Source organism: Acromyrmex echinatior, chromosome 10 (genome assembly GCF_024713525.1).
Source record: "Acromyrmex echinatior isolate Ae372 chromosome 10, ASM2471352v2, whole genome shotgun sequence".
Classification (NCBI taxonomy): Eukaryota; Metazoa; Arthropoda; class Insecta; order Hymenoptera; family Formicidae; genus Acromyrmex; species Acromyrmex echinatior.
This window is the reverse complement of record NC_141861.1, coordinates 13,219,545-13,247,266: the sequence shown is the minus strand read 5'-3', so window position 1 is coordinate 13,247,266 and position 27,722 is coordinate 13,219,545. Positions and strand designations below refer to the sequence as shown.

General features: G+C 32.7%; 1 long non-coding RNA gene across 1 annotated transcript in view; it reads left to right on the top strand.

Annotated features, from left to right (window-relative positions):
- LOC147908398 (uncharacterized) overlaps positions 1-27,468 on the top strand; it is a 62,572-nt gene extending 35,104 nt beyond the window's left edge. The window contains exon 5 of the long non-coding RNA XR_015546379.1: positions 1,169-27,468. This is a non-coding gene — a long non-coding RNA (uncharacterized LOC147908398). The remainder of the gene's footprint in view (positions 1-1,168) is intronic.
- The last annotated feature ends 254 nt before the right edge of the window (positions 27,469-27,722 follow it).

Here is a 27,722-nt window from a genome sequence, read left to right as displayed (position 1 = left end):
AAAACTGACATTTAAATTGTATGACAAAAACATTATGGAAGGAAATACAGGGTTGGCCATATTCGACGGAAAGATGTTTTTTTTTTCAATCATGGGAAACGTCGTTACTCGATCTAACATCTCTTTCCCATGATTGAAAAAAAAAAACATCTTTCCGTCGAATATGGCTAACCCTGTATATTGTGTACTTCAGACGAGTTATTTGAAATTTACGATTAAAAAACACGCATATTATTAATTTTAATAAAACATAACCAGATAGAAGTAGATTTAAAACGGTATCTAAGCTATAACGAAAACGATAAGACAAATAAATATAAAATTTAAAATAAATATTAAATTGTAATAAATTGTATAGATTCGTATGATCCTGCTGTTGCTTATTTCACATTAAATCAGATAATTTGACAGAGAAGTTTGTGTATACAGTTAATTATTTTATCGTTTAAATAAGATAAGATATAAAACAATAACATTTTACAGCTTTGTTATGTATGCTGAAACCTGCGAAATAATTGTTTAATGATCTGAAAAATGACATTATATTGTCAACGATAAGATACGATAATTTTTCTATAACATCTATTTTATTCAAACATAGGGATATATTTGAATGAAATTATATAGGTTCGTTTAAACATCCTTTCGTTTATTTCTTAATCCGATTTAATAGTGATAGGATATACAATAGAAAAGCTTGTGATCTCCGATAAATATTCTATCGTTTATTTAATATAAAATATAAAATGATAGAAATTTATAACTTTTTTATCTATCATTATTTAATGTCCGATAGGTCGATAGGTACGATAGATCGTGATAAAAATTATGTAGGATTTCTATCACATTTCTATAAATATCTATCGTTTTTTATCGGATTTTTTAAGCAGAGAAAAGTTCACATTGCAGATTGAGAACAATCCATTTGTATAGTGAAATTACGTGTAAATTCCTATACGTATTGACATTTTGAAAAGTCAGATGGAAATATATAAAATTTCGTTCATATTTTTCATATATATTTTGAATATATATATTTATAATTATATTTGATATATATATTTATATAAGGCGTATAACTTTGCTTATACCATTTTTTTCCGAAATTCGAGGCTTTATTGTAAAAAACTGGTTATACATTTATGATTCAAAGTATTGTCCATCGCAGGCCACTACTTTCTCCCATCTTTCTGGCAGCATACGAATCCCGCGTCGAAAAAACTGGTCATCTTTTGAGGCGATCCACGAATCGATCCAATTTTTTACTTCATAAGACCGGAAGTGCTGGTCAGCCAGGTCGTGTGCCATTGATCGAAACAAGTGATAGTCAGAGGGAGCAACGTCTGGAGAATACGGCGGGTGGGGTAGGACTTCCCATTTCAACGTTTCCAAGTATGTCTTGATCGCTTTCCCAACATGGGGTCGAGCATTGTCATGCTGCAAAATCACTTTATCGTGTCTCTCGTTGTATTGTGGCCGTTTGTCTTTCAATGCTTGGCTCAAACGCATCAATTGCGTTCGATACTGATCGCTTGTGATTGTTTCAGTCGGTTTTAACAGCTCATAATATACTACGCCGAGCTGGTTCCACCAAATACAGAGCATGGAGCCGTGAATATTCGGTTTGACCGTCGACGTGGAAGCCGGGAACTCCTCATGATTTTCTGCGCTTGGGATTATCGTAATGAACCCATTTTTCGTCCCCAATCACAATGCGATGCAGAAAGCCCGTCTTTGCCTTTCAAGCAGCTGTTCACAAGCAAACAAACACCGTTCAACATCTCTCGGCTTCAACTCGTACGGCACCCAATTTCCTTGCTTCTGAATCATTCCCATGGCTTTGAGACGTTTTGAAATGGTTGGTTGAGTCACTCCTAATGATTGTGCCAATTCTTTTTGATTTTGACAAGAATCTTAATCAAGTAATGCCTCCAATTCTGCATCTTCGAAAACCTTCTCTCTTCCATCGCTATGCTAGTCTTCGACGTGAAAATCACCGTTCTTGGAGCGTTGAAATCACTTACGACACGTTCTTTCACTAATAGCAGCTTCACCATAAATATTTGAGAGCATTCGATGAGCCTCAGCCGCAGATTTCTTCATATTGAAGCAGAAAATTAAAACCTCCCGCAAATGACAAGAATTTGGCTCGTAAACTGACATTTTCAATCGAGAATAACTTTATGATGCAGACACAAATCGACTAATGTTTCTATGGGGTTATGTTGACAGATGCCCAAGTTTATTGTGTGACGTCTATGATCTATTTATTTCGATCACCACTTACCGCTAAAGCCATCTATACGAAAAAGGTATAAGCAAAGTTATACACCTAATAATTATAAATTTTTGAATTCGCTATAAAACGATAGAATCTTATCGAATTAGTTTCTTAGTTTGCCGATAGAAACTCGCTGAATAAATTTCAAATTGATAACTATTTACTTTGTATAATAAAATTACGATAAATTCCTATACGTATTACTATTCGAGAAAATCTATGAAATTTCGTTCGTATCTTTCGTATACATTTCAATAAGTTTTTCAATTTGCTGTAAAATGATAAAATAGAATTGATTTTTTTATTTTGCCGATAGAAATTCATTGAATAAATTTCAGATTGATAATGATTCATTTTGTATAATAAAATTACGATAAATTCCGATAGACATTAGCATACGTGTCTCTTAGATTTTCATGTTTAACAACATATCTCATGGAGAATCAAATTAGTTTCGGACAGTTGTGAATCTTCCCTTGTTAGTATTGAAACGAAACATTATCTAACGTAGCATTGTCACATGTAACACTATCATTATTATCCGAATAGCACTTTCTATTTTCACCAATATCGATCACCAAAATTCTATAATCTCACACAAGATCTTTAATGCGCACGTTTCAATGGCAGGAAACCATTGCGACGGAGAAACAGCGACGGAGATTAAACAAATGCATATCTATTCCTGCGCATCGCGATACCTTTCCGTTTGCTTTATTATACGCTGTTTCTTGCGAAATACACAGCTTCGAAATATACTTTGTCGAAGTATACTATCGAATCGTTTTATATGCTACATTTTACCGGGATGTTATTTTTTGACGTGTTAATGCGTGTACACTTGGAGTTACAGTGTAAACTCGCATAAATAGCATGTTTCTTGCCGTTTAACAGAGATTTAATCGTATACTATTAGAAACGTTCTTAAATTTTAATGTCCACTGGTGAATACAATTTAAATTCTCTGTAACTGAAAAGATTATTTATGTACATGTTAATGAGATTTAAATTTGTGATGACTGGAAAATTAAGTGTACTGCAAAAACTCTAATTAAAAATAAAGTATATTAAGTAAAACGAGGGTCGAAACGTATATTGAATTTTTGTTTAATAGAATTTTGATTATTTTATAACTAACATCCAGAGTTGGCTCATATAGGCACTATATACATTCAAAATTAAGTGTATTAATTTATTTCCATTAAAATATCCATCAAATTTAATATTCACGTTCATTACATTTAAAAAGTCAATAACTTAGATTTCATTCACATCACTCATTACTTTTGAATTATACATTTCTTATATTCCATTAATGCATTTATTAATTTTTAGTCACAGATCCCTTAACTTGTAAATTAATTTTTCTAATATTATATACATTAAATTTAACGCACACGTTCATTACATTTAGGAACACTGTATCTTGGTTTTTCAGTTATACCATTCATTATTTTTCAGTTACTGCATGCCCACAAGCTTCTGTTACATGTTACTCAAAATTTATTATGAAATTTCCATCAGTGTATGGAATAACGTAATTAATATGTTTAATGATTTAAAGGAACAAAAAAATGTAAAATATATATAAGAATAAAAAAATGTAATATCATTATTCAGTTAGCGTCTCAAAAATCGTTTTCAAAAATCGGAAATTTTATTAACAATTCTGCTTGCACCCACAATAGTTCTACAGTTTTTAGTTTTGTTAGGTTCTATAAATAGTTCTGTTGATTTAGCAAAAAAAAAGAAAAAAAATATTGCTAACTCCGCGTGACACCTCAAGATTTGAAAAAGTTGATTTTTATTGTAAAATCTTATAGTTCTCAAAGAGTTCTATAATTCCTGATAAATTTTAACAAGTACTTCTCAAATATTTTTAAATAAATTTTAAATCTAAGAGCTTGCATCTCAAGTTTCATAAAAATGAATTTTTATTATGAAATTCTTTTGTTCTCGAAGAGTCCTACAGTTCCTGATAAGTTTTAATGATAGTTACAGTCTTTAAATATTTTTAATCAATTTTTTAATCTGAGTGCTGGCATTTCAAGAATAAAGTACTTCTTAACAACCAGTTCCAGGTGACTTTGACATTTGTAGTGCCAAGTGTTTATTTTTTTAATTTTTTGACGTAACACTTGAATGAACATAACGCAATTTTGTCATAACGTTTTGAATAATGTTTTGAAGAAAAATTAAATAACTACGACTTTGGTTAGAAGAGAAAATGTCTTCGAATGAATTATGATATATAAAAATTTCGTATAAGAAGAATTAAAGCCATTTGGATCGGAATAGGAAGATCCTCCAATAGAAATACAAAGTATATACACTGGTTTCAGGGTATACAAAAGTTAAAGATGATACCACTTACATTCTTTGGATTATATTCTTTATTTAATTTTGTTATGTTTGGTATGGATTTTAACTTAGCGCCAATTATTGATATCACATCTTTTATACGAATGATACATATCATTGCAGTTAAGAAAGTAACAAAGATAGTACCACTTGGGTTTTACTTTTTAATTTGATAGAATTTAACTTGAGTAATTTAACTTAGTTAAGACTGTATTATAGGATAAATTTCCTAAGTCATTTATATTTTGGCGACAACCCGCGAAGCGCCCGTGAAACCCGATTTAGTGAATCCTAGCTTGATAAGATAGATAGATGGCGAGAGCACGGCGTCGCGCAAGCGAGTGTGACGGCGTGCAGGTAGACGAACAATCGTGTCGCCACGACGAACAGATTTCGTTAGACGCTCTCGAATTCAGACGTAGATAGACGTATATAGTCCTCTGTTTTCTGTTATAAGCAATAAAGCTTCGTTATACTTTGTGAAATGTTGCGCCATTATGAATCCCACAATATCATTTGGGTTTTAATTTTTAATTTTGTACAATAGTTAATTAAAATTGTATCATTTGGTTTTTAATTTTTAATATGATACAATAGTTTATTTCGAGAAGTAATAATTTTTGACACAGAATTAAAGCTGCCATTACTTAAATTGGAATAAGAGAACCTTCAATAAGAATATTTTTGAAAAAGATTTTTATTACACTATATATTATAAAATATAATTTTACAAAAAAAAGAGAGATATATAAACATATATGAACATATTTCATATACAGAGTGTTCAGTAAGTTTTGAAAGCGCTCATGTTTAGATAGAACGGACTAAAACTGAGTCGAAATGTTCTTTACCATTTTGCAATTTTCGTAATTATTAACAAGATATTAATTATTAAAAATTGCTGAATATTGGTTTTTAATAATTTTTTACTCAAATACTATAACTTTACAGAAATATAGCAAGAAACAAAAATTATTTATTTAGGACATCCTGTATAATTTGGTATATAATTATATATGTTTATAAATATTTATATGTGTTCGTGTATGTTTATACATGTTTATTCATGCGTAAGAAATTTTTTATCGGGAATGTATTTCGTTTTTGTTCGATCTTCTTTTGTTTTGTATTATAAACAAACAGGGACCGATGATCAATAAATCGTTTTTTTCATTATTATTTTCTAGTTTAGTTAACGAATATAGTGTATAGATATAATTTTGTTTCCGTTCGATCTCTTTTGCTATATATTAAGTTGTGAACAAATAGAGATCGAATAAATCGCCTTTTCATTATCATTTCCTAACTTAGTTAACAAATACCAGTGTATAATTCCGTTTCCATCTAATTTTTTTTAATATTAAATTTTACACAAATGGAGATCAAGGTTGTATAGATCGCTTTGTTATTATTATTTTTTAGCTTAGTTAACAAATATATGTAGTGTATAATTTCGTTTCCGTCCGATCTCCTTTTGTTATGTATTTTATTATTATGAACAAATAGATATCGATGCAACTAATAAATGACTTTTTTGTTATCATTTCATGGCTTAGTTAACAAATACCAGCCAATATAATTTCATTTTCATGTGATTTTTTTCTTATCAAATATTAAGTTAATAAATATCAGCGTATAATTTCGTTTCCATTCGATCGATCCTTTCATTAAATAAGTTATAAAATAAATGGAGATCGAAGTCGAATAGATCATTATCATTTTCTAACCTAGTTAAATATAGTGTATAATTTCGTTTCCATTCAATTTCTTTTTTTTATGTATTAAGTCATAAACAAATAGAGATCGATGACAAACAAACAGCATATTCATTATCATTTCATAATTTAATTAACATATACCAGCATATAACTTCATATCCGTTCGATCTCCTTTTGTTAAATATTGAGTTAAATAAATAGATATCAAATAAATCGCTTTGTCATTACTATTTCCTAGCTTAGTTAAATACCAGTGTATAATTTTATTTTCGTTCGAAATATCTCCTTTTGTAAAATATTACAATATTATAAATAGAGATCGATAACGAACAAATTGCTTTGTCATTATCATTTCCTAGCTTGACCATTTTCCAATTTTCGCAATCGAAATATTAATGTAAAGCGCCGCTTTACATTAATAATATCTGCCATCGATAGCTTGGCGTGCTGCTAAAGTCACTAGATTTTTAAAGTACCGCAATGGGCTTTCGAGTTTGATTGCGTCGAAATGGCGGAGCACCATATGCACTATTTACACGATGTTTTGCACTTACGTATATGTACTGCTTGCGCATTTTACGGTTTTAGTTTGCTGGTCGGCTTGTGCTTACTTGTTTGAAACTTAAAAACCGATATGAATGCTTGGCAAGCCTCAAAATCTATATGTGAATAATATTGTATATACTTTTGTCCACTTTTCTGTACCTTTCAACAACGAAAAAAACCTATGTTAGACTAAAAGGTATACAAATTAAGCATTCGTATAGTATTTCTTTTGGTTCATAAATAAATAATTTACAATTAAAAAATTGATCTACATATTTTACGACTTTATTTTCTCAAATAAACTATGTTTATACAAATACATAAGTTTGAAAATGATTTGAAGTAACAGGACTTTTAATATTCAAAATTTGACAACGAGATATAAAAGGCTAATAAGAGTCAGAAAAAACTTAATAAAACTCCATTATTCGTTTAACATAAGTATAATTAAAGATAGAAATAATAAATCAAACTGTAGAAAGCACAAAAGTTAAAACGCTAAAATACAATTACATACGTGTTTCGATCTTATATTTAGACCCTTTTTAAATGTACAAAAAAAATTTTTTTTTTCCCGGCAATGCGCACTTTCAAAAACAGAATTTCTGACTGCAATTAGGTTTGCTCTCGATTCGACTTTTTTTTGTATTTGACAACATTATTTATAAATAAAATTTTTGTACGTCGATGGGTTCTCCTCTGTCTCCCATCGTTGCGGACTTAGTAATGCAAAGACTGGAAAGATCCGCTTTGATGTTGTTTGGGGATAATGTACTTTTTTATTATTGGTATATTGACGACTTATGCGCGACGGCTTCAGATTCTAAGATGGATTCTTTTCTCAGCGCATTCAATTCGTTCCATCCTCATCTACAATTTATCATGTAAGTCGGAGATAATTGGTTAAATTTTCTAGATGTTTCTATTATCATTAAAGACAATCATTTGATGTTTGATTGGTATCACAAATCCACATTTTTAGGCAGATTTTAAAATTTTTTTTTTAATCATCCGATGTCCCAAAAGAAAGGCACTAATTTTTAAGTTAGTGGACAGAGTTCTTTTATTGTCGGATCCTGTTTTTCATGCAAAAAATATTACTCTTATCATAAACATTTTGTTAGAAAACGATTTTCCGCTTAAGTTTTTGATACCATTAATAACAGAGTCAAGGACATCACTTGAAAAAAGATATCTAGAACTAATAATTTAGAGAATAATAAAGAATCTATTAATCCATCTTGGTTCACCGTGCTTTATATATCGATTTTAACAGAAAAATTCAAACAATTCAATAGAAATGATATCAAAGTCTCTTATTATATTATAGTACAAACAAATTAAAGAAATTTATCAAAGTACATAAAGATCCTTTGGACTCTTTCTCAAAGTCTAATGTTTTTTATAAGATAAACTGCAATGACTGTGACGCATTTTACGTGGGACAAACGGGGAGGAAGCTGAAAACTCGGATTTCAAAACATCGAAATCATATATGTTGGAACACCAGCTCTAAATCGGTAATAACAGATCATCGATCGCAATTGAGTTATGATTTTGATTGGAATAATATTCAAATCTTGGATGAAGAACCGATTCACAATAAGCGCCTTGTCTCAGAAATACTTAACATTAAAAAACAGGATAACAGTTTTAACCTACAGATGGACACAGAAGGTCTTCATAAATCATATATTTCGATAATAAACAATGTTTGACTTTGCATTGCCAAAATTTATCGCAGTACGGTTGAATCCGTTGAGAACGTTAGATGTTTTTCGTTACTTTTTATTTTATTTTATACATTAGACGTTATACACTTATAATTATGATATTCATTTTTTTATCACTTTTGACATCGAAATTTGACGATTTTTTTATAATACTAACATGGTTTTTCTTAATTGTCAGACTATGAGGTGAGTTTTTACTAGAGAGACATATTATGCTTGTTTTAAATAAAAAATTTTTGATTTGATAACTTATAATGTTTCTATGTTTCTTTATGTTCTCTCTAGAACAACGAAAAATTTTCGCAATCGGTCAACCAATCGCTTGACGACCAATTTTCCGTTTTCTCTGTTTTAACTCATCTAATTATGCAATGAAACAGTCGTTTTCTTAATTTTCGAATAATGTATTATACTGCGCCGGAGAAAAAATATTTTTTTGTACACATTGTTACATTTGAAAAGAGTCTAAATATAAGATCGAAACATATATGTAATTGTATTTTAGCGTTTTAACTTTTGTATTTTCTACAGTTTGATTTATTATTTCTATCTTTAATTATACTTATATGTTAAACGAATAATGAAGTTTTATTAAGTTTTTTCTGATTCTTATTAGCCTTTTATATCTCATTGTCAGATTTTGAAAATGATCGCATTTTGCATCAAGATGGAGACAAAATTGCGGTACTTTAGAAATCTAATGATTTTAGGGGACTGCCTAATAAGCGCCCCGCGCTGCGCATATCACCGCGAACCTCTAAACGTCATAGCTCAAATGTACAGGCATGATTGTGGCTACGTTGTGGCTGCTGTGCCCAATGTGGCGCCGAGCGTGTGGGCACCGGCGATGACTAACTAGCGGCGAAGGACAATTGGCGGGAAATCGTTAAGTTCGCAAATAAATGTTACTCATTGATTCTGACTCATATGCCATAAGGCAGTTTAATACAAACTCAAATGATTTAGAACGTACAGATTACAAAAGTAGAGACGTAATTGCGTGCGTATGATGGTATCGCATTACTAGATTAAAATGCGAGAAACTAAGAAAATCTAAGTCTCTAAATCTCTTTATTTGACGACGTGAGCGATTACCTAATGACATGAGCAGTAACCGATGTTGATCTCACATTGAATATAGGGTGATTATTAATCTTATCGAGCATTAACTTATAATCTATCGTTGAGGCTTACAAAAGGTTCGCACGCAGAACGCTATGACCAGAGAGAGACAGAAAGGAAAGCCGGAAAAAAGAACTAACTCGAGCGCCGCAACTAACGCTTCCAACGCCACACGATCAGCGTCTCTAGCGTCATCTAGCACCAAACGGTGCAACATTTTGAAAGCTGGTCGACGACAATAATAATGATGATGATAATAACGATATATTTGAATCTGAAAAGTTACAGATCCGGACTTTTCGTCGCAATTTGCAATATCTCTGCTTGTAGGGTATGTAGAGAAAAAAATAAAAGCGTATAATACAATTGGAGTGTAAGCTATCGAATAAATCTACTTAAATCCGATCGGCACAATCGTTACTGAAATCCGATAATCTCGATTTAGCGCAACTCGCTGGTTCGCGTAAAGGAATACGACGGTGCCATGTCTCCAGATAATCTTTTTAAGATTTTATTAGTCTATTTCATAGAGAGATCATTAGAGAGACTAATGGCAATTAATATTAATTATAACTGTAATATTTGTAATAATGACCTTATGAATTTATTTCGAGAAAAATGAAATTGCATTTTATTTCACCTGAGTGCAAATTTATCACGCTAACTCATGACTAAAGATTGGAGCAATGAGGAAAAGATAGTAGTGTGCGTGCGTGCGTGCGTGCGTGCGCGCGTGTTGTGTGTGTGTTTGATCGTCATAAAACGGCGCGTGTTCACACGACGTCCACTAATAATTGCTAGTCGGTTAGTTTGTTGACTGTGAATACAGTTCTCATTCGATAGATCTATTTGTTATTCGAATTTCTGATAATTTGTGTGTGCGATTAAACTGATGCGTTGCGAAGAAAAAGTTATCATGAGAATTTCTCGGCATAAAGAAGCGGCAAGGATAATTGTTCGTAACACACGATGTTGAATTAATGCTTGAAACTTATCGCACGAATTCTATAGTCGATAAAAAAAATTGTGTCCTTAATATTTTTCTGTTAGGTATTGTTTGACGATAATATACCTGTGGATCTTAATGATATTTTCATGTTTTATTAATAATTATATTTATTATTATGTATATTAGATAATATATTTTTTAATATATAATATTAACATTATGCTTTAACTTTTTTTCGATAAAACATAGTAATATTCTTTAAAATCTCTGGAATTCTTCCACATATTTACATATTCTATCCACATTAATTTGCCTCACTGAACGACGTATCAGTTGCACGCTTACATGCACATATCCATTTTTCTGCATGTCGTATTGAAACGCCTGTTCAATTGTTCTGTTTTACTGTGAGTGGCTAAATTATTTTATTTGTGAATACGATAGGCACACGATACTTATTCTCACTTTTTCACAATTTTTTTTTAAGACGCCTCGAAGACAAGATGAAAAAAGAAATGGCTTTTCCAGCTTGGAAGAGCTATCGTCAGCTTTTCGTAACAGTCACCATCGAAATGCCTCGCATGTCGCATCGCTTCTCTCTCGGTGGAAATATGTTTCCGCATTAGCATATACAACCGTGTGGGTTCGCCTAAAAATAAAGATGCGTCTGTCACTACACATTTAAATCAGCTTGGACACGCGACCTTATATGCATATGTTGATGTGTGTAAGTCACTGGTTGAGAATTAATTGTCCTCGAAGTGTCATCGCGAACACGTTGCAATGATCACGGTTTTGGTAAGCTTTCGTTACTGACATTAAATTGAAAATATTAGCAATAAGAATGTTATTGGACCGTTCATGTACAACCAATAACAGTCGAAGCTAGATGGTGCTTAAATAATTCGTGTGAATTTATATGAGTATCAGGATTGGATAAATTACATAAAAAATTAACGAAACTACTTTTTTCGTTATTTTTTTTACGTAATTACCTTTTCTAATGAGCAATGGTAATAGTAATTAAGTTTCTAGTAACGAATCACGAAATTTGAAAGTTACTATATTCGTTACTTCGTTATTCGTTACTTTTAGTTTTTTCAGTGAGTAACGTGTGATGATAACAAATTACTTTTTGAAGTGACTTTTTCAGTCTTAGCACAATCTTAGCATTTAGTTAGCGTCATAAAAAATTGCAATGTTATTGTCAAATTGTTTATTATAAAAAGTAACGACACAAAAAATAACGACATAAAAAATAACAAGAAAGTAACTTTTAACCCTGAGAAGTATCACGTACCAAATTCTGCCAAACTGCGTGCTGAATTCATTTTTCGGTCTTGAACGCTATACTGATACAACTGTAGAATTATCACAAATTAAATTATCTAGCAATTTAATAATTGATGCTCTTAGATATCTTAGAAAGATTTTAATGATGCTAATAAACATATTAAAATTTATTAAAAACAATTTATTTATAATAATTAATTAAAATACTTAATAAATAATTTAAAATAATTAATAATTAATTGAAATACTTAGCCTAAGTAACAAGAAGCGCCACTTGACGGTCAATATCAGATATTGAACTAATACATATTCTTATATACGTTAAATGAATTTATCTTATTGTCAGAAATATGATTGCGCGCGGTTACTATCAGACTTCCAATGCAATCCATCTGAAATATTAATAATCTTCTCAAATTTAATTACACTCTTAGAAATGCTTCCTTTACCAGGTGTATGCATAAGTTTTTTCCGGTTTTTTGGTAAAAAAAAAACACGTAATTTTCAAGGGAAATTAATTTTTTTTTATTCAAAATATTGGCCATCGGCTTCTACACATTTCGCCCATCTTTCAGGTAATTTATGAATACCATGCCAGAAAAACTGCTTGTCTTTTGCGGCAAACCATTCGTCGAGTCATTTTCCAACTTCCTCGAAATTGCTGAAGTGCTGCTCTGCAAGCGCGTGCCACATTGATGCGAAGAGGTGATAGTCAGATGGCGCCAGGTCTGGGGAGTACGGCGGGTGCGGAAGGATGTCCCATCCAAGCGATTTCAAGGTGTCTTTCACTGGTTTTGCTGTGTGAGACGGCGCATTGTCGAACAAAATCACTTTGCCATGTCTTCTGGCCCATTCCGATCGTCTTTCGATTAATGCGTGGTTTAAATTAATCATTTGTTGGCGATAGCGTTGTGTATTAACGGTTTCGCCGGGCTTCAACATAATATACAATACCGCTCTGGTCCCACCAGATACAGAGCATGGTCTTCTTGCCGAAGCGATTTGGCCTTGGTGTTGATGGACCGGCTTCGCCAGGTGAAAGCCACGATTTTTTCCGCTTCGGGTTTTTAAAATAAATCCATTTTTCGTCACCCGTCACAATTCGATGCAAAAATGATTTCCTTTCGTAGCGTTGAAGCAGCATTTTACAAGTGACTTTGCGATTTTCCATTTGACGTTCATTCAAATTGTGTGGGACCCATTTACCGAGTTTATTGATCTTTCCCATTGCTCGTAAACGTCTGCTGATTGTTTCTTGTGATACATGTAATGCTTCTGCTAATTGCCGTTGAGTTTGAGTTGGGTCTTCATCCAATAACTCCTGCAATTGCTCGTCTTCGCATTTTTGTGGTCTACCAGAGCGCTCACTGTCTTTCACATTGAAATCACCATTTTTAAATTGTCGAAACCATGTCTCACATGTTTTAATCGATGGAGCGTGTTCACCATATGTTTCTACCAGCAAACGATGACTTTCAACAGCCTTTTTCTTTTGATTAAATAAAAAAAGCAATGCGTGCCGCAAATGTTTTTTTTTCAGGCACAAAACTCGACATGATTACTGAACGATAAAACAAAGATGCTAGTTTTTGGCGAACTCAACTTGTGTGTGTTTGTAGTTAAATGTCAGACGAACAAAATGGCGTATGTGTCAAATTAATACGCTGCGTACTTTTCGCTGGCGCCATCTCTTAGTTAAACCGGAAAAAACTTATGCATACACCTGGTACATATAAATTAAGCGGTTATGAACAAAATTAAAAATAATAAACCATTTAACTGAAAATTAAGTTACAGTAGTACTTAAATGTAATGAACGTAATATTAAATTTCATAAATTTTCATAAAAAATACATTAAATTTCATGTACATGTACACAAATATACTTTTTAGTTATAAATACATTTAATTTAATGTAATGTCATGAAATTAAGTTCAAATTCTGTAATTTAAAAACTTGTTGAGAACTTAAAATAATTTGGCCGGGGATCGAACCTCTTGCATTCAATGCGAGCGTCATAAGCTTTTTAGACCATCGAGACTTTAGTAATATTTTTCACAATAATTAGTATATACATGGAAACAAACGTCTTTATTTCAAGTGAAATAATATAAAAAAAAAAGAGAAATATTTATTTAATCCGATTTGTTTTTCGGATTTAAATGGTTTCCAGTTTTTACATACTGTATCTTCTCTTTTCTTAATATAATCAACATTATCTCACACAGTATGCTCGAAATATAAAACATAAATATAAAACACCATATATATATAGGGTCATTGAGGTAATTTTTGTACAAGGAGAGATAATTCAGCGGCAATCTAAACGAAATTTTGGGTAATCCAAGATAATTTTTGGTAAATCTAAATAATCTTTAGCGTTCTCAGGTACCTTTTTATTTATACTTAACTTGATTAGTCGCAAAATTTTTAATTTAACATTAAGTTGTAACAAGTTGTGATTTAACAATCTGTTACTATTGATGTTTTTTTTTTAAATATTTTTTATTTTATAAAATATCTATTAATATTCAATTATTGTTTTATTAGTATTAAAAAATCTTAAACGTTATGAATAGTCGAATTTGTTATTATCTATACATATATTTAATATAATTCATATTCTGTTCGCGAAATTTTTATATTTTTGTGCTTCTATAAATATTTGTTTTGAAAAATTGCGTTTTTTTTCTTAAGCAGTGAAAATCTAAAATCGATGTTCTCGAAGATATTTATTGTAGTGGGCTATATATATTTTAGAGTGATCTGAAGAAATAATATTTATATACGTTTTACAAGTGATGGGAAGTACTTTCATTAATGTATTTTTTAATGCTCATGTGAAATAAATAACATTCTTTCATTAAAAACGCTACGAATTAATTCCAACACCTAATATATTGTATAATATATAATCTCAGATGAGCAAAGTAAATTTAGATAAATCTCAGGTGAGAAAGTATGACATAATTTTAAATACTCTAAGGTAATCTTGGGTAATATGAGGTCGTATAATCTTGAATAATTTGAAGTAATATTAGATAATCTTAAGTGATCCGAAATAATTTAAAGGTAATCCGATCAAGGGTATTTTTTGTACGCTATAATCGCTCGTGATAAACTCCCCAGATATATAGGATGTCCCGCAATTTTGAAAAGTTGTGTACCATTTTGCAATTTTTAATAGTTAACAAGATATTAATTCAATAATAGTTAATTAACAGGTTAAATGAATTAATTTCAGAAATTATAATTGCACGCCGATATGATTGTCGGACTTTAAACGCAATTAATCTAAAATATTAATAATCCCCCCAAATTTCTCAAATTTAATCTTAAAAAACTGTAATAAACTTATTGCGAAAAATATTGTCTCGGCTGGGAGTCGAACTCTTGCATTCCGTGCGAGCGTCCTAAGCGTCCTTAGACTGTCGCGATCTTAGCAATTTTCCTCGCAATAACTGATATGTATAGAGAGTTACATTATAGGCGAGCGTATGTATAAACAATAATAAGATTGGAAATAAGATCGTTAAATTTATTTAACATTGAGAATAACCCAAGTAGGATCGAAACGCCGTCAGTTATATCTTTGTTTTAATTATACTATTTTATTTACATTATATATTGTTTTTCTTATAGAGAAGGGCTCGTAGTCCTTCTCTACATAATTTTGTATTTATATTATTTGAGCCATTCTAAGTTTTTTTCGTGTTAATCCGGATGTGTAAATAAAATGGTTTTGTTTACTTTTAATTATTTCATAAATTATTCCTTTTTTATGCTCAATAGGGGTTATAAATTATAATTAAGATATCTGCCTGAGAATGCTTTATGAAATAGATCAAATTTAATTGAATGTTCTTCTCTAATTAATTTTATATTTAAAAAGTTTAATTGATTATTATTTTCTATTTTAATAAACTTTAGATAAGTAAACTTTAGATATTCATTTAAGGAGTTAAAAACTTCCAATATGTGATCTATCTTGTCGGCAGGAGCAGCCAATAATATGTCGTTCACATACCTGAAATCGAACGGTATTCCGAGTGATAATCGTTCTAATGCTATTCTTTCCAAATCTTGCATCACCAAATCCGTCACTATAGATGATACTGGAGAGCAGTGTACATAGTTACACCAAAAATTTGTTTATAGATATTTTTATTAAACGTAAAAAACGTTAATTACATAATTCTAATTGCTAATTTAAATTATTTCTTAGGATGTATTTTTTTCTACAAACTACCATTTCTTCATGACGCTATTTATTGCTGCCTCAATAGATGTATTTGTGAATAAAGAAATCAATCTAAGGATATTAATTTGTTATTAATTAGTTATTATTTATCTTTATATCTTTTATTTTTTCTACCAATTGATAACTATTTTTAATGTGGCTTGAAGCTTGTGATATCCTCTCAATAATGATATTATGTAAATAGTATCTATGCTAATTTATATAACGAACTATTGATGAACGAAATTATTATTCTGGGCTTATCTTCTTTATGGATTTTTGATGTATTATAAGCTTTCGGCAATATTCCGTCGGAAGTTAAAATTCTTTTGTACATTGTTTCATCAATACAGTCCTTTCCAATTTGCTAACAACGGTCTAAGCTCATTCGTCATCTTTTTTACATTTTTTTGTATTATTTCATACATTTTCTTGTCAGCAAAAATGTCATCTTATTTTCATAATCTATTCTGTTGGGAGCGACGGTGATATTGCCCTAATAAACAACATATTAGTATAGAAAAGATGATTCCAATGGTGGAATGTTTGGTGAACCAATATTTATATATAACGATTTAGGAGAGATACACTAATCGCACTTCACGCTTCGTTATGCCACTCACTGTTGGCCATTTTTAGATTCGGCTCCTTCTGCTCTAACCTTCCTTTATCTTTTCTTTCTTGCGCAAACGCGTTGATACTCTAGCGCATATCGCCATAGCCGGAAGCGCGCAAACAAAATAAAAATTTACAAACGGAATATATACTCTTCCTACATTCGGCCATTGCACAATCGTGCGTCTCGCACGACGTCAGTTGTTAACTTAATGTTACACAAAAGGTTTCTACTAAATTTACAAAAGCAACAAAAGAAACGAAAAACACTCTTATCGTGTTTGCTATGATCGCTTGAACTCACTTACTATTAGTCGAGTAACATTACAACATCTCACAAAAATAAAATTGATTACTTATAACTAACGTCTTACAAATAGAGTTGATTACTTATAATTAACGGTATTCCAAGGTTTAACATACTCAGCACAAGTAGAAGTACTTACAGGTCCTTCGTGAGAGCCGCTTTTAATCACGTCGTATGTGTCGTTAGGTTTGATTTTTTCAATTTGACATGGTCCCAAATATTTCGCTCGTAACTTTCGGCCTGGACCTAATTGTGTTCGTTTGATTGCTAGGTCTCCCACCTGGTATTCTGTAGCCTTCTTACATCTGAGATTATATGTCTCACAATTCTCCGATTGCACTTTCAGAACTTGTTCTTTCACTTTAGCTCTAATCTCGTTACGCTCTTTCTTCCAAATTTCGATCAAAATTCTTGTTCTACTTCGCTTCAAGTCGGTTTCATCATTTTTACGTCAAATAGTAAATCGAAAGGCGTCGCATTTACGCTATGATTGAACGTGGAATTTAATATACGTTGCAATTTATCTACATGTTTATACCATTTAGCAGGCTCTTCGATTGATAACTTGGAGAGTATCGATATGATTGCTCTATTCAAACGTTCCACTTATCCGTTTGCCCTTAGCAATTCCGTGGTAACTGTCACGTGTTCAATTTCTTCACTCTGACAATACTCCTTGAACTCTTGGGAGGTAAAAGCTGTGCCTCTATCCGTCACGATTTGCTTCGGACTCCCGAATATTTGTTTTTGAACGTCTAACCGACTTGTAACCTCGCGAGCTGTGGTAGATTTAGTCGGATACAACAATACGAATTTAGTAAAACTGTCAATAATAACGAGAATATGATTGTAGTTCTTATTAATGGTATCTAACGGCCCTAAATGATCGGCGTGATATGTGTGTAATGGTATATCAGGTTTGGGAATAGGATGTAAATATCCTTCCTGCCTACCCGCTTTGCGATTCGTCAATATACTGACAATGTGTCGTTCTACTTTATTCCTTAAATCGCGTATAAAATACTCCTGACGAATACGCTCTTCGATACGTTTTACCGCCATATATCCTGTCTCATGAATCGTTCGAATTACGTCTAACTCTAGTGCCCTGGGAATAACGAGTAAATCCCTGTCATCTTGAAATTTATATAATAAATCGCCGCTTATGTGATAATTCTTATACGGTTTGTTTTTGACAATTTCTATTATCGCTTGAATCTCTTCATCGCTTGCTTGTTGACTCCTAATTTATGGTACAATTGGACTTTTCGCTATTGTCATGACCGGATGTCGACTCAAAGCATCGACATGTTTCATACGGGTTCCCGATCTGTGTTCTATGATGTAATCATAATCTTCTAATACTAAAGCCCATCTAGCAATACGTGTACTTAACTCTTTTTTGCTCATAGTTCGTTGAAAAGCCGCGCAATCAGTAATTATTTTAAACTGAATTCCTAACAGACTCGGAATTTTCTAAGTGCCTCTACTATCGCAAGCGCCTCCAATTCGTGTAATTCCTTTCCTCTTTTTTAGTCTTTTTGCTCATAAAATATACCGGATGTAATAAGTTGTCTTTGTCTGAATGCTGCAAAAGTACAGTCCCGTAACCATTTATACTTGCAAATTAATTTTAAAAAGTGTCAATTCGTGAAAAGTACCATTGAGTTTCTAGGTCATATAGTAAAAGGGGGCAGAATTTATCCTTCCCAAGAGAAAGTCAAAGTCGTGATAGATGATCCAGAATCGAAAGAATTAAAAGATATTCAAAGCTTTCTTGGATTAACGGGTTACTTCAGAAAGTTTTTACCTTCGTATTCTACGATCGCGAAACCGTTGAGCGACATGTTGCGGAAAGATCAACCGTATAATTTTGACGATAAGGCTCGAAATGCGTTCATACAATTGAAGACGACTCTAACTCAGAATACAGTACTGAAAATATATCATTCGCGACACGAAACGGAAGTACATACTGACGCAAGTATAAATGGTTACGGGGCACAACGTACACTATACATGGAGATTCATCAGCATCTACTTCTACAATTGTATTTACGCAACCTAATGAATGCACTTCGTTTTTTCTAAAACCGATTAAACAGATACTATTTTCCCGTAGCTTATCTAATTTCATTTTATCGTAAACATCTTTGCGCATTACCGTGATTTGACTGCCGATATCAATTAACGCACTAATCGTTTACCGCGATTTGTTTAAACATTCTACCGCTCGATATAACCGTATTAATTACCGCCGTCTTTTTATCCGTTACCGCTTTACTATCGTCTGACGTGTTACACACATTTCCCGTATTTTTGATACTTAAAACATTTTTTATCTAATTCCTTCTTTCTACAGATCTCTAGATTTGTGTCCTTTACCGCCGCAGTTGTAGCACTGCACGTTCGCTTCCTCTATCTTCTTTGGCATGCTGTTCTCTCTCGTTTTCATCCTCTCAGTATTCTTCCGAATTGCTTCGTATACTTTAAGCTTCTCCTTGAAGTCTGTCAATTTTTTAGCTCCGTACAATATCAGCTTGCCCTGTGCGTCTTCCGGAATTCCGTCAATCACGTATTTCACGAGTGCTTTTGCTTCTATTTTAGCTCTAGCAGCTATTTCTTTCATCCTATAATAATATTCCTGCAAGGTTTCGTCCCTCTTTAGTCTTCTTCTGACGAGCATATCGTGTATTTGAGCATTGTCTATAAATTCGTCTCGTAAAATTTCTTTTAATTTCTTCCACGACTTGACCTTCGCTATCGGTAAGCATTTTAGTAGGTCTGGCTAGTGAACACTAACTTCTGTAATTCCGACCATCCGAACAGATTAGTCGCATCTTCAAATTCATCCATTTTTCAACTGGATATGTATCTTTTTCAGTGAAAGTTTAATTGAATCTTGCACATCTCGATATGTCATGGAGAATTTCGTGTTCACTTGACCGCCTCTAGTGGAGTGGCTCTCTTCGAGGTTATTTTCACCCTCTTCATTACTTCTTTCTTCCTCTCTTTCGTCGTCTTGCTCGTCAATTGTTCTCTCGTCATTCGCATCTTCATCTAACTCATCGTCCTGTTCACTATCTTTGAGCGTGATAGTATCTAAATCCATTAAACCATGTAATATGCGTGTCATTATCTCTTCTCTGTTTCCGCCGTACTCTAAATCGAGAATGCTGAATATCAGGTCACCTATCGAGAGTTTTCGCGCCGCTTCTATTTTGTCCACGTATCCGGTTGTCTTTTTTAAAAGTGAAACCCTCAAAATCTCTGAGTCTTTGTTTATTTTTTCGATTACCTTCCTTTTCGAAGATAAATTTATGTAAAGTCGTCACGGCAACGGTCGACGCCGTGCGTATCTTCTGCTTGATTGGTTCAATTTGCGCGAGATTATTCATCTTGTCTTTGCACACTTTACGCAATGTGATAAATGTTTACCGTCGCGCGCTCACTGTTGGTGCACCGTCTTGTTCGCGTACACTCAAGACTCTACCGTCTCACGTTCACTTACGTTGTGCAGTCCTGCCACCACACTTTTGATGTCGTTATCAGCGCTACTGTCGCGCGCTTACCCGCGTCGTATTGTTATTGCCCTCTCGATGTTGGTACTGTTACAGACGCGCATTCACAGTCTTGCCAATGTATTTTTGATGCGTTACCTAGTTGCACACTTAATGCCTTTCTTAACGTCTTCGGAATTTGAATGTCATCTTCTTTTCTTTTTTCCTTCTTCTCATCATCGTGTCTTCTCCGTCTTGCGCCTTTTCGTCTTTAATCTTTTCGTCTTTTTCGTCTCTTCGTCTTTTCTTTCGTCCTGTTGTCTCCCGTCTTATCGTCTTTCGTCTTGCGTCTTTTCCGTCTTGTTTCTTTTTCGCCTTTTCGTCTTTTCTCTCCTTTTGTCTCTCACCAGTCCTTATCTCGAACGAGATTTCCTCAAATTTATAGGAAATAAGATGATTCCAATGGTAGAATGTTTGGTGAGCCAATGTTTATTGGATAACAATTTAGGAGAGATACACTAATCGTACTTCACGCTTCGCTGTGCCACTCACGTGTTGGCCATTTTTAGACTTTGCTCCTTCTGCTCTAACCTTCCTTTATTTTTTTCCTTCTTGCGCAAGCGCGCTGATACTCTAGCACATATCGCCATAGCCGGAAGCGTTCGAACAAAATAAAAATTTACAAACGGAACATATACTCTTCCTACATTAGATTGATTTTTTATGAATTTTTTTGTATGTTCCCACTCCAATATTTACTTCTCACTGCTGTTGTAAGAACAACTCTCGTGCTACAACATATTCAGAATTGACTGATTTCTAATAGTATTCTTAAATTCATTACTTAAATGGCTTATGTTTTTTTTATATGTTTGATGCATTCAAGTATTGTTGATTCTTTGTCTCCATCACTCAGCGGCAAATTTATCACCCTTTTGTACTAAATATTGCACTTTTAGAGGAATGTCACAGTTGCTAAGTTGATGAACCATTTTTTACGAACCATGTCAATTGTGTTTCATTTACAACAAAAAGTTTAATTTATAATCAGCTTATACTATTCCAAAAAAATTAAACATTTATATCACAACTGCAAAAGATAGGTTGGATAATATGTCAAAATGTGATGTAGTCTGTAAGATCAGTTGTCGGGATTGCGATGCCACGTACGTCGGCCAAACAAAAAGGCAACTTAAAACTAGAATCCAAGAACATTTAATAAATATTAATAAGATGAGAGTCTGTCGATGTATAGATGTCTGTCGATAATATCAGATCATAGACTCACAAAAAAACATGAATTCAAATGGGAAAGCGTAAAAATCTTAGATAATAAACATCATATATAAAAAAAACGGTATCTGAAATGATATATATATATATATTTTTTTTATATATTATATATATACATACATATATATAAACAAAAACAGGATCTAAATAAACAAAGACATAGAAAATTTCGGATACATATCTACTCATTTTGGACTGTCTCCCATTAAAACATTCCTATGCTTCTCCTTCCAATGACACGCATATCAGTCAAAATAATAAATACTTAGTCTCTTATTTCGGTAACTAGTAAGACTGGTTATCAAAATAAGGATATTGAGCAATGTATACATTTGAAGACAATTGATTCCCTGGACTTTATTTTATCGTTTTATATATACGAGGTCTGTTCAAAAACTATCGCGATTTTGTATTTTTTCAAAAATTATTTATTCATGAATATCTATTTTGTCTCCTTCAAAGTAATCCCCATCAGATATTATACACTTATGCCAACGTTTTTTCCAATCCTCGAAGCACTTCAAAAAATCATTTTTTGTGATCTTGTTCAGCTCCTCCTTCGATGCTGTCTTTATCTCCTCAATCGTAGCGTAGCGTCGTCCTTTCATGGGCCTCTTCAGTTTCGGGAACAAGAAAAAGTCACAGGGAGCCAGATCTGGAGAATACGGTGGCTGCGGCATCATTAGTGTGTTGTTTTTGGCTAAAAATTCGCGCACAAGCAACGATGTGTGAGCAGGGGCGTTATCATGGTGCAAAAGCCAATTTCGCGGCGACCCGTCTCATGCCCAAATCATTGGTAAAAATCGAATGGCATGAGCCAATTGATATGTTTAGGTCCTCAGCAACTTCTCTAACGGTGATTCGATGATTGGCCAATACTATTTTCTTCACTTCATCAATGTTTTCGTCTGTTGTTGACGTGCTCGGACGTCCGGCACGCTCTTCGTCGTTCACATCTTCTCGGCCCTCTGAGAACATTTTGTATCACCGATTGCTTCGGTCCAAGGTAGCTTCACCATATGCCACAGTCAACATTCGGAATGCGTCCGCGCACTTAATTTTGTTTTTCACGCAAAATTTGACACAGATTCTTTGATCCATTTTTTGGAATAGGCAAAAATCGAAGACGATCCAAAACACGTGCAAGCAAAGCAGCTGTCAAAAATTAACTGAACATTCAAAATGGCCGAACTTGTCGGCATAAGTGAGAGACATGAGTACCAACATAACGCCACAAAAAAATCGAAAATCGAATATACGTAACGCGGAAATTCAAAATTCGCGATACTTTTTGAACAGACCTCATATATATATATACAGGGTGCGTCACCAAAATCTGGACAAATCGAACAATTCCTTGTCGTGGCAGCCTCAGAGAGCCTCTTTAATGTGTACGATTTGTATCGAAGGTCTTCCTCGGCAATTCGACGCATTGTTGGCTCGCTTACACCAACAATCGATGCTAATTTTCGCAATGATTGCCTTGGGTCATCCGAAATCAGCGTTTGAGCCCTTTCAACGACTGCAGGGATCTTCACGGTGCGTTCTTTCGAGTGACTCTTCCTCGCTGGCATACTGGAACCTTCGTTGGACTGTTCTAAAGCCGTATATTTTGCCACAACGTCATAAACAGTGGATCTCGGGTATCCAAAGAACCGAATTATTTCCGTTGCTGAGCGCCCGGCGCGAAGGTCTTCGATGATCGCGGCTCTTTGATTATACTCTGCACTTGGTTTCAACATCGCGGCCGTTTTGAGAATATGACTGTTTTCTAGAAGCATCAGGCTTTCTTGGATGCCAATAACAATCTCTGGCGGAGGCACAGTATAGCGGAAAATTTGAATTGAAATTTGTCCGGGTTTTGGTGATGCACCCTGTATATATATATATATATATGCATGTGTATGTAAGAAAGACTGTAAATCACATATTAGGTATTTAATAAAATAAATTAGAATAAGATCACTGAAGATGACCAAATTAAAAAGGTCGAATCGTATCTATTAATATTAATAAATTATATTAATAAATTTTATTTTGACGGTTTAGAAACTTCTTATTATTTGGAAGGCTTAAAGAAGTTAGAAACTCGTTAGACTCGGTGTATTGATTTAATTTATTATATTGATAAAATTCGAAAATAACATCCAGCGCGGTTCGAATAGCCTGTTAATTAATTATTATTGAATTAATATTTTTAAGATTATCTTATTAATATTATAATTTAACAAGATATTAATTACTAAAAATCGCTGAATATTGGTTAATTTGGAATAATTTTTTACTCAAATACTATTAACTTTACAGAAAAACAGCGAGAAACAAAAATTGTTTATTTTCTTCTCATAAAGTTCTGACAGTTTTTTCAGAATTTTTTAATACCGCATTTTCTCATGTTAGTAAAAATAATTGCCAATAAAAAAATGCAGCACTAAAAAGTTGATAAAAAATTCTGAAAAAATTCTTAGAATTCTGTGAGAAGAAAATAAACAATTTTTGTCTCTTGCTTTTCTGTAAAGTTGATAGTATTCGAGAAAAAAATTATTCAAGACCAATATTCTGCAATTTTTAATAATTAATATCTTGTTAACTATTGCGAAAATTGCAAAATAGTAGAGGATTTTTCGACTCAGTTTAGTCCGCTCTATCTAGAGCGCTTAGCAAAAAATTTCGGGACACCCTGTATATATACTGTTAATACACACACGATATGGTTTTTTGTACCTTTATTACTCAAATGGGTATTTCGTGTCCTTGTGGGTTAGTTATTATTTTTATAAGTATAAATAAAAATAAATAATATACAATATATAAACGATTACGAACAAAACGATAGATTATATTTGCTGATATTGAATAATCTATTATATTATATTATAACATTACAACAGATGTTTCGATTAATTATCAGGTCATTTTTAATGTTGAATAAACAATTTAAGCAATAGATAGGTTACATTTAAAACGCAAATTACCCCTACTGAAGCATTCTTTTATATCTAATATTGCACATAGAATATATTAGAATATATTCTTCAAACGTATAACTTATTGTGAATCCTGTTACTTCTCTAAGTATTCATCAGTGTAAGTTATTTTGTTAAGTATTGATCTAAAGATTGCAATTAATACAAGAAACTTCTTCAAAATCTTATGTTCGTTTTAAGTCTCGAATCTTTAAGAATAGATATACAATAAAAGTTTGACTTATGAATAAATATATGTATTGTAATTGTGTTCGCGAGCGACGGCACAACTTCGTCGCGTGCTCTATGATTTTTCTGTATTCAGCAGAACTTTTATACCAGATAATTGCAAGATCTCGACAGCTGGATTAATATTCACAATTATTATTAGAGCTTTTCAATACAAATTGATCAATACAGGTACGAGAAAGCGTACTCCTCTTTCGAAGATCTACACGAAATTAATAGCTCTCAATTAATTCGCGACAGGGCTAGTTCGTTGGAGGTGGGGAAATTGTCATAGAGCGAGAGAAATAGGCTGTAAGAATTACACACAGATTAATAGTAAGAAAAATAACAAATGTATTTAATCAACCATTTCACAATCTCTAAAGCTTCGTTCTGTGAGCCGGATTTAACAAGATCTAGTTCCACAGATTCGAACGATGACTTATTTCTAAAGCCGGATTGATAATCGTATGTCATAAAATCGGAATCTTACTTCTCTGAGCGATCATCTTAAGAGATAATCGCTAACGTACGACAACCGAAGGTTCGCGGAACACGTCGACAGTATATAAGAGCTTGTATTCCTAGCGACGTCACCCGCGAGGATAACTTCGAACCCGAATGACAATCCACGCACGCGGTACAATTCACTGTAATCGGTTCGACATGACACAACAGATACAGGTCGCTGTTTATGTATGTAAACATAGGCCTCTGGTCGATGAATTACATAAATATAATATGTACAGTAGCGCAACTTTCCATTTTATGTTGGTCAAAATGGAGTGCGCATGCGTAAAATAAGTAAGTTGCCCCGTCTTATTTTTTTTCTCTCCGTCCTCTTTTTTTTGTTTCTCTGTCCCTCCCCCTCCTCCCCCCCTCTCTCTCTCTCTCTCTCTCTCTAAATGAGCATTTCAATGTTGCACTTAAACATTTGTCTTTTAAGCATACATGGTTCAGAATAGGAATTTAGAGGTAAATATTACGTGTATTGTTCCCATTTTGTGAAATGTTGTGTGAGAAACCTCGAGAGACTTGTCTAATTTTTGAAAATGTGATAAAGTGAAAAAGTGAACAAAAGTAACATAGAAAACCGAGCAAGAAAGATTTCTTTTTATTTTTCTTTGTATTTCAAACTTATTTTTTGGACATATGTATATAAATTTTTTTATATAGCTTTCTCATAACATATATAACATATATTTTCATAATATATATAATTACATAATATTTCTTTATACAAATATACATTTTTAATACATTACTTTAAATACGAAGTGCCACTACGGTCTGAATGTTAAGATGTTGAACTATTTATTATATATATATTATATTAGGTGTTGGAATTAATTCGTAGCGTTTTTAATGAAAGAATGTTATTTATTTCACATGAGCATTAAAAAATACATTAATGAAAGCACTTCCCATCACTTGCAAAACGCTACGAATTAATTCCAACACCTAATATATATTCATATAAATGAATTAATTTCAGAAATTTTTTAAATTTGGGAAATTTGGAGGATTATTAATATTTCAGATTGATTGCGTTGAAAGTCCGACAACCATATCGGCACGCAATTATCATTTCTGAAATTAATTCATTTATATGAATATATATAATAGTTCAACATCTTAACATTCAAATCTTAGTGGCGCTTCGTATTTAAAGTAATATTTAACATAAACGGTTTTGTTTCCAATTTTATACATTTTTAAATTAATTTAATATTTTTCTTAATTTTTCTATATTTTTTCTTTATTTTTCAATTTACAATTTATTTTTATTAATTTTTATAAAGTTTAAATTATTTCATTGCAATAGCAGGTTTATTCGCGTCGCATGCTCTAATATGCTCCTATAATAGCTTTTCCTCACTTTTAACGCATTCGTTGGAATGTGATGCGAATAAATCTAGTGAGTTTTGATAGAGCGAAAAAAGGATGAAAAGAGAAAGAAGTTTAGGTAGTAACTGTGGCAACGCTAGGTAACTTACTTATTTCACGCATGCGTATTCCATTTTGGCCAATACTAACATCAAAGGTGCCAACAGAGAACTGTATATATTGTAATATACGTGATAACGTTTCGCTATGCGTTCCGTATTTTTCACCGTCGCCGCCGCCCGCCATCCACTGCCGCCCGCCGTCATCACTGCAGGCCGCCGTCGCCTTACTGCCCTATCCAAAAATGCATCAGTAGCAAAAGCTTGCATACACTTACCGTGTATACTTATTATCTCTCTTCTTCTTGTGTTTGTCATCTTTCTCGCCACGTTGTCGCTTCTATTATATCTTCTTTTCGTACGCAAAAATATTTTATCATACGTTTTTTATTTAATGATTTAAATAGAGAGAACGCTTAATTCGGTAACTGACCGTCGCAGTCTGTCTAGCGCGAAAATGCTGGCACGTAATATGATAGTGCTGCGATAATTAGAAAGAAATGAATAATGTCAGACCTAGATATATAGTTTAAATAGGCGTTTATTTTTATATATAACAATTTTACAATATATATATATATATATATATATATATATATATATATATATATATATATATATAA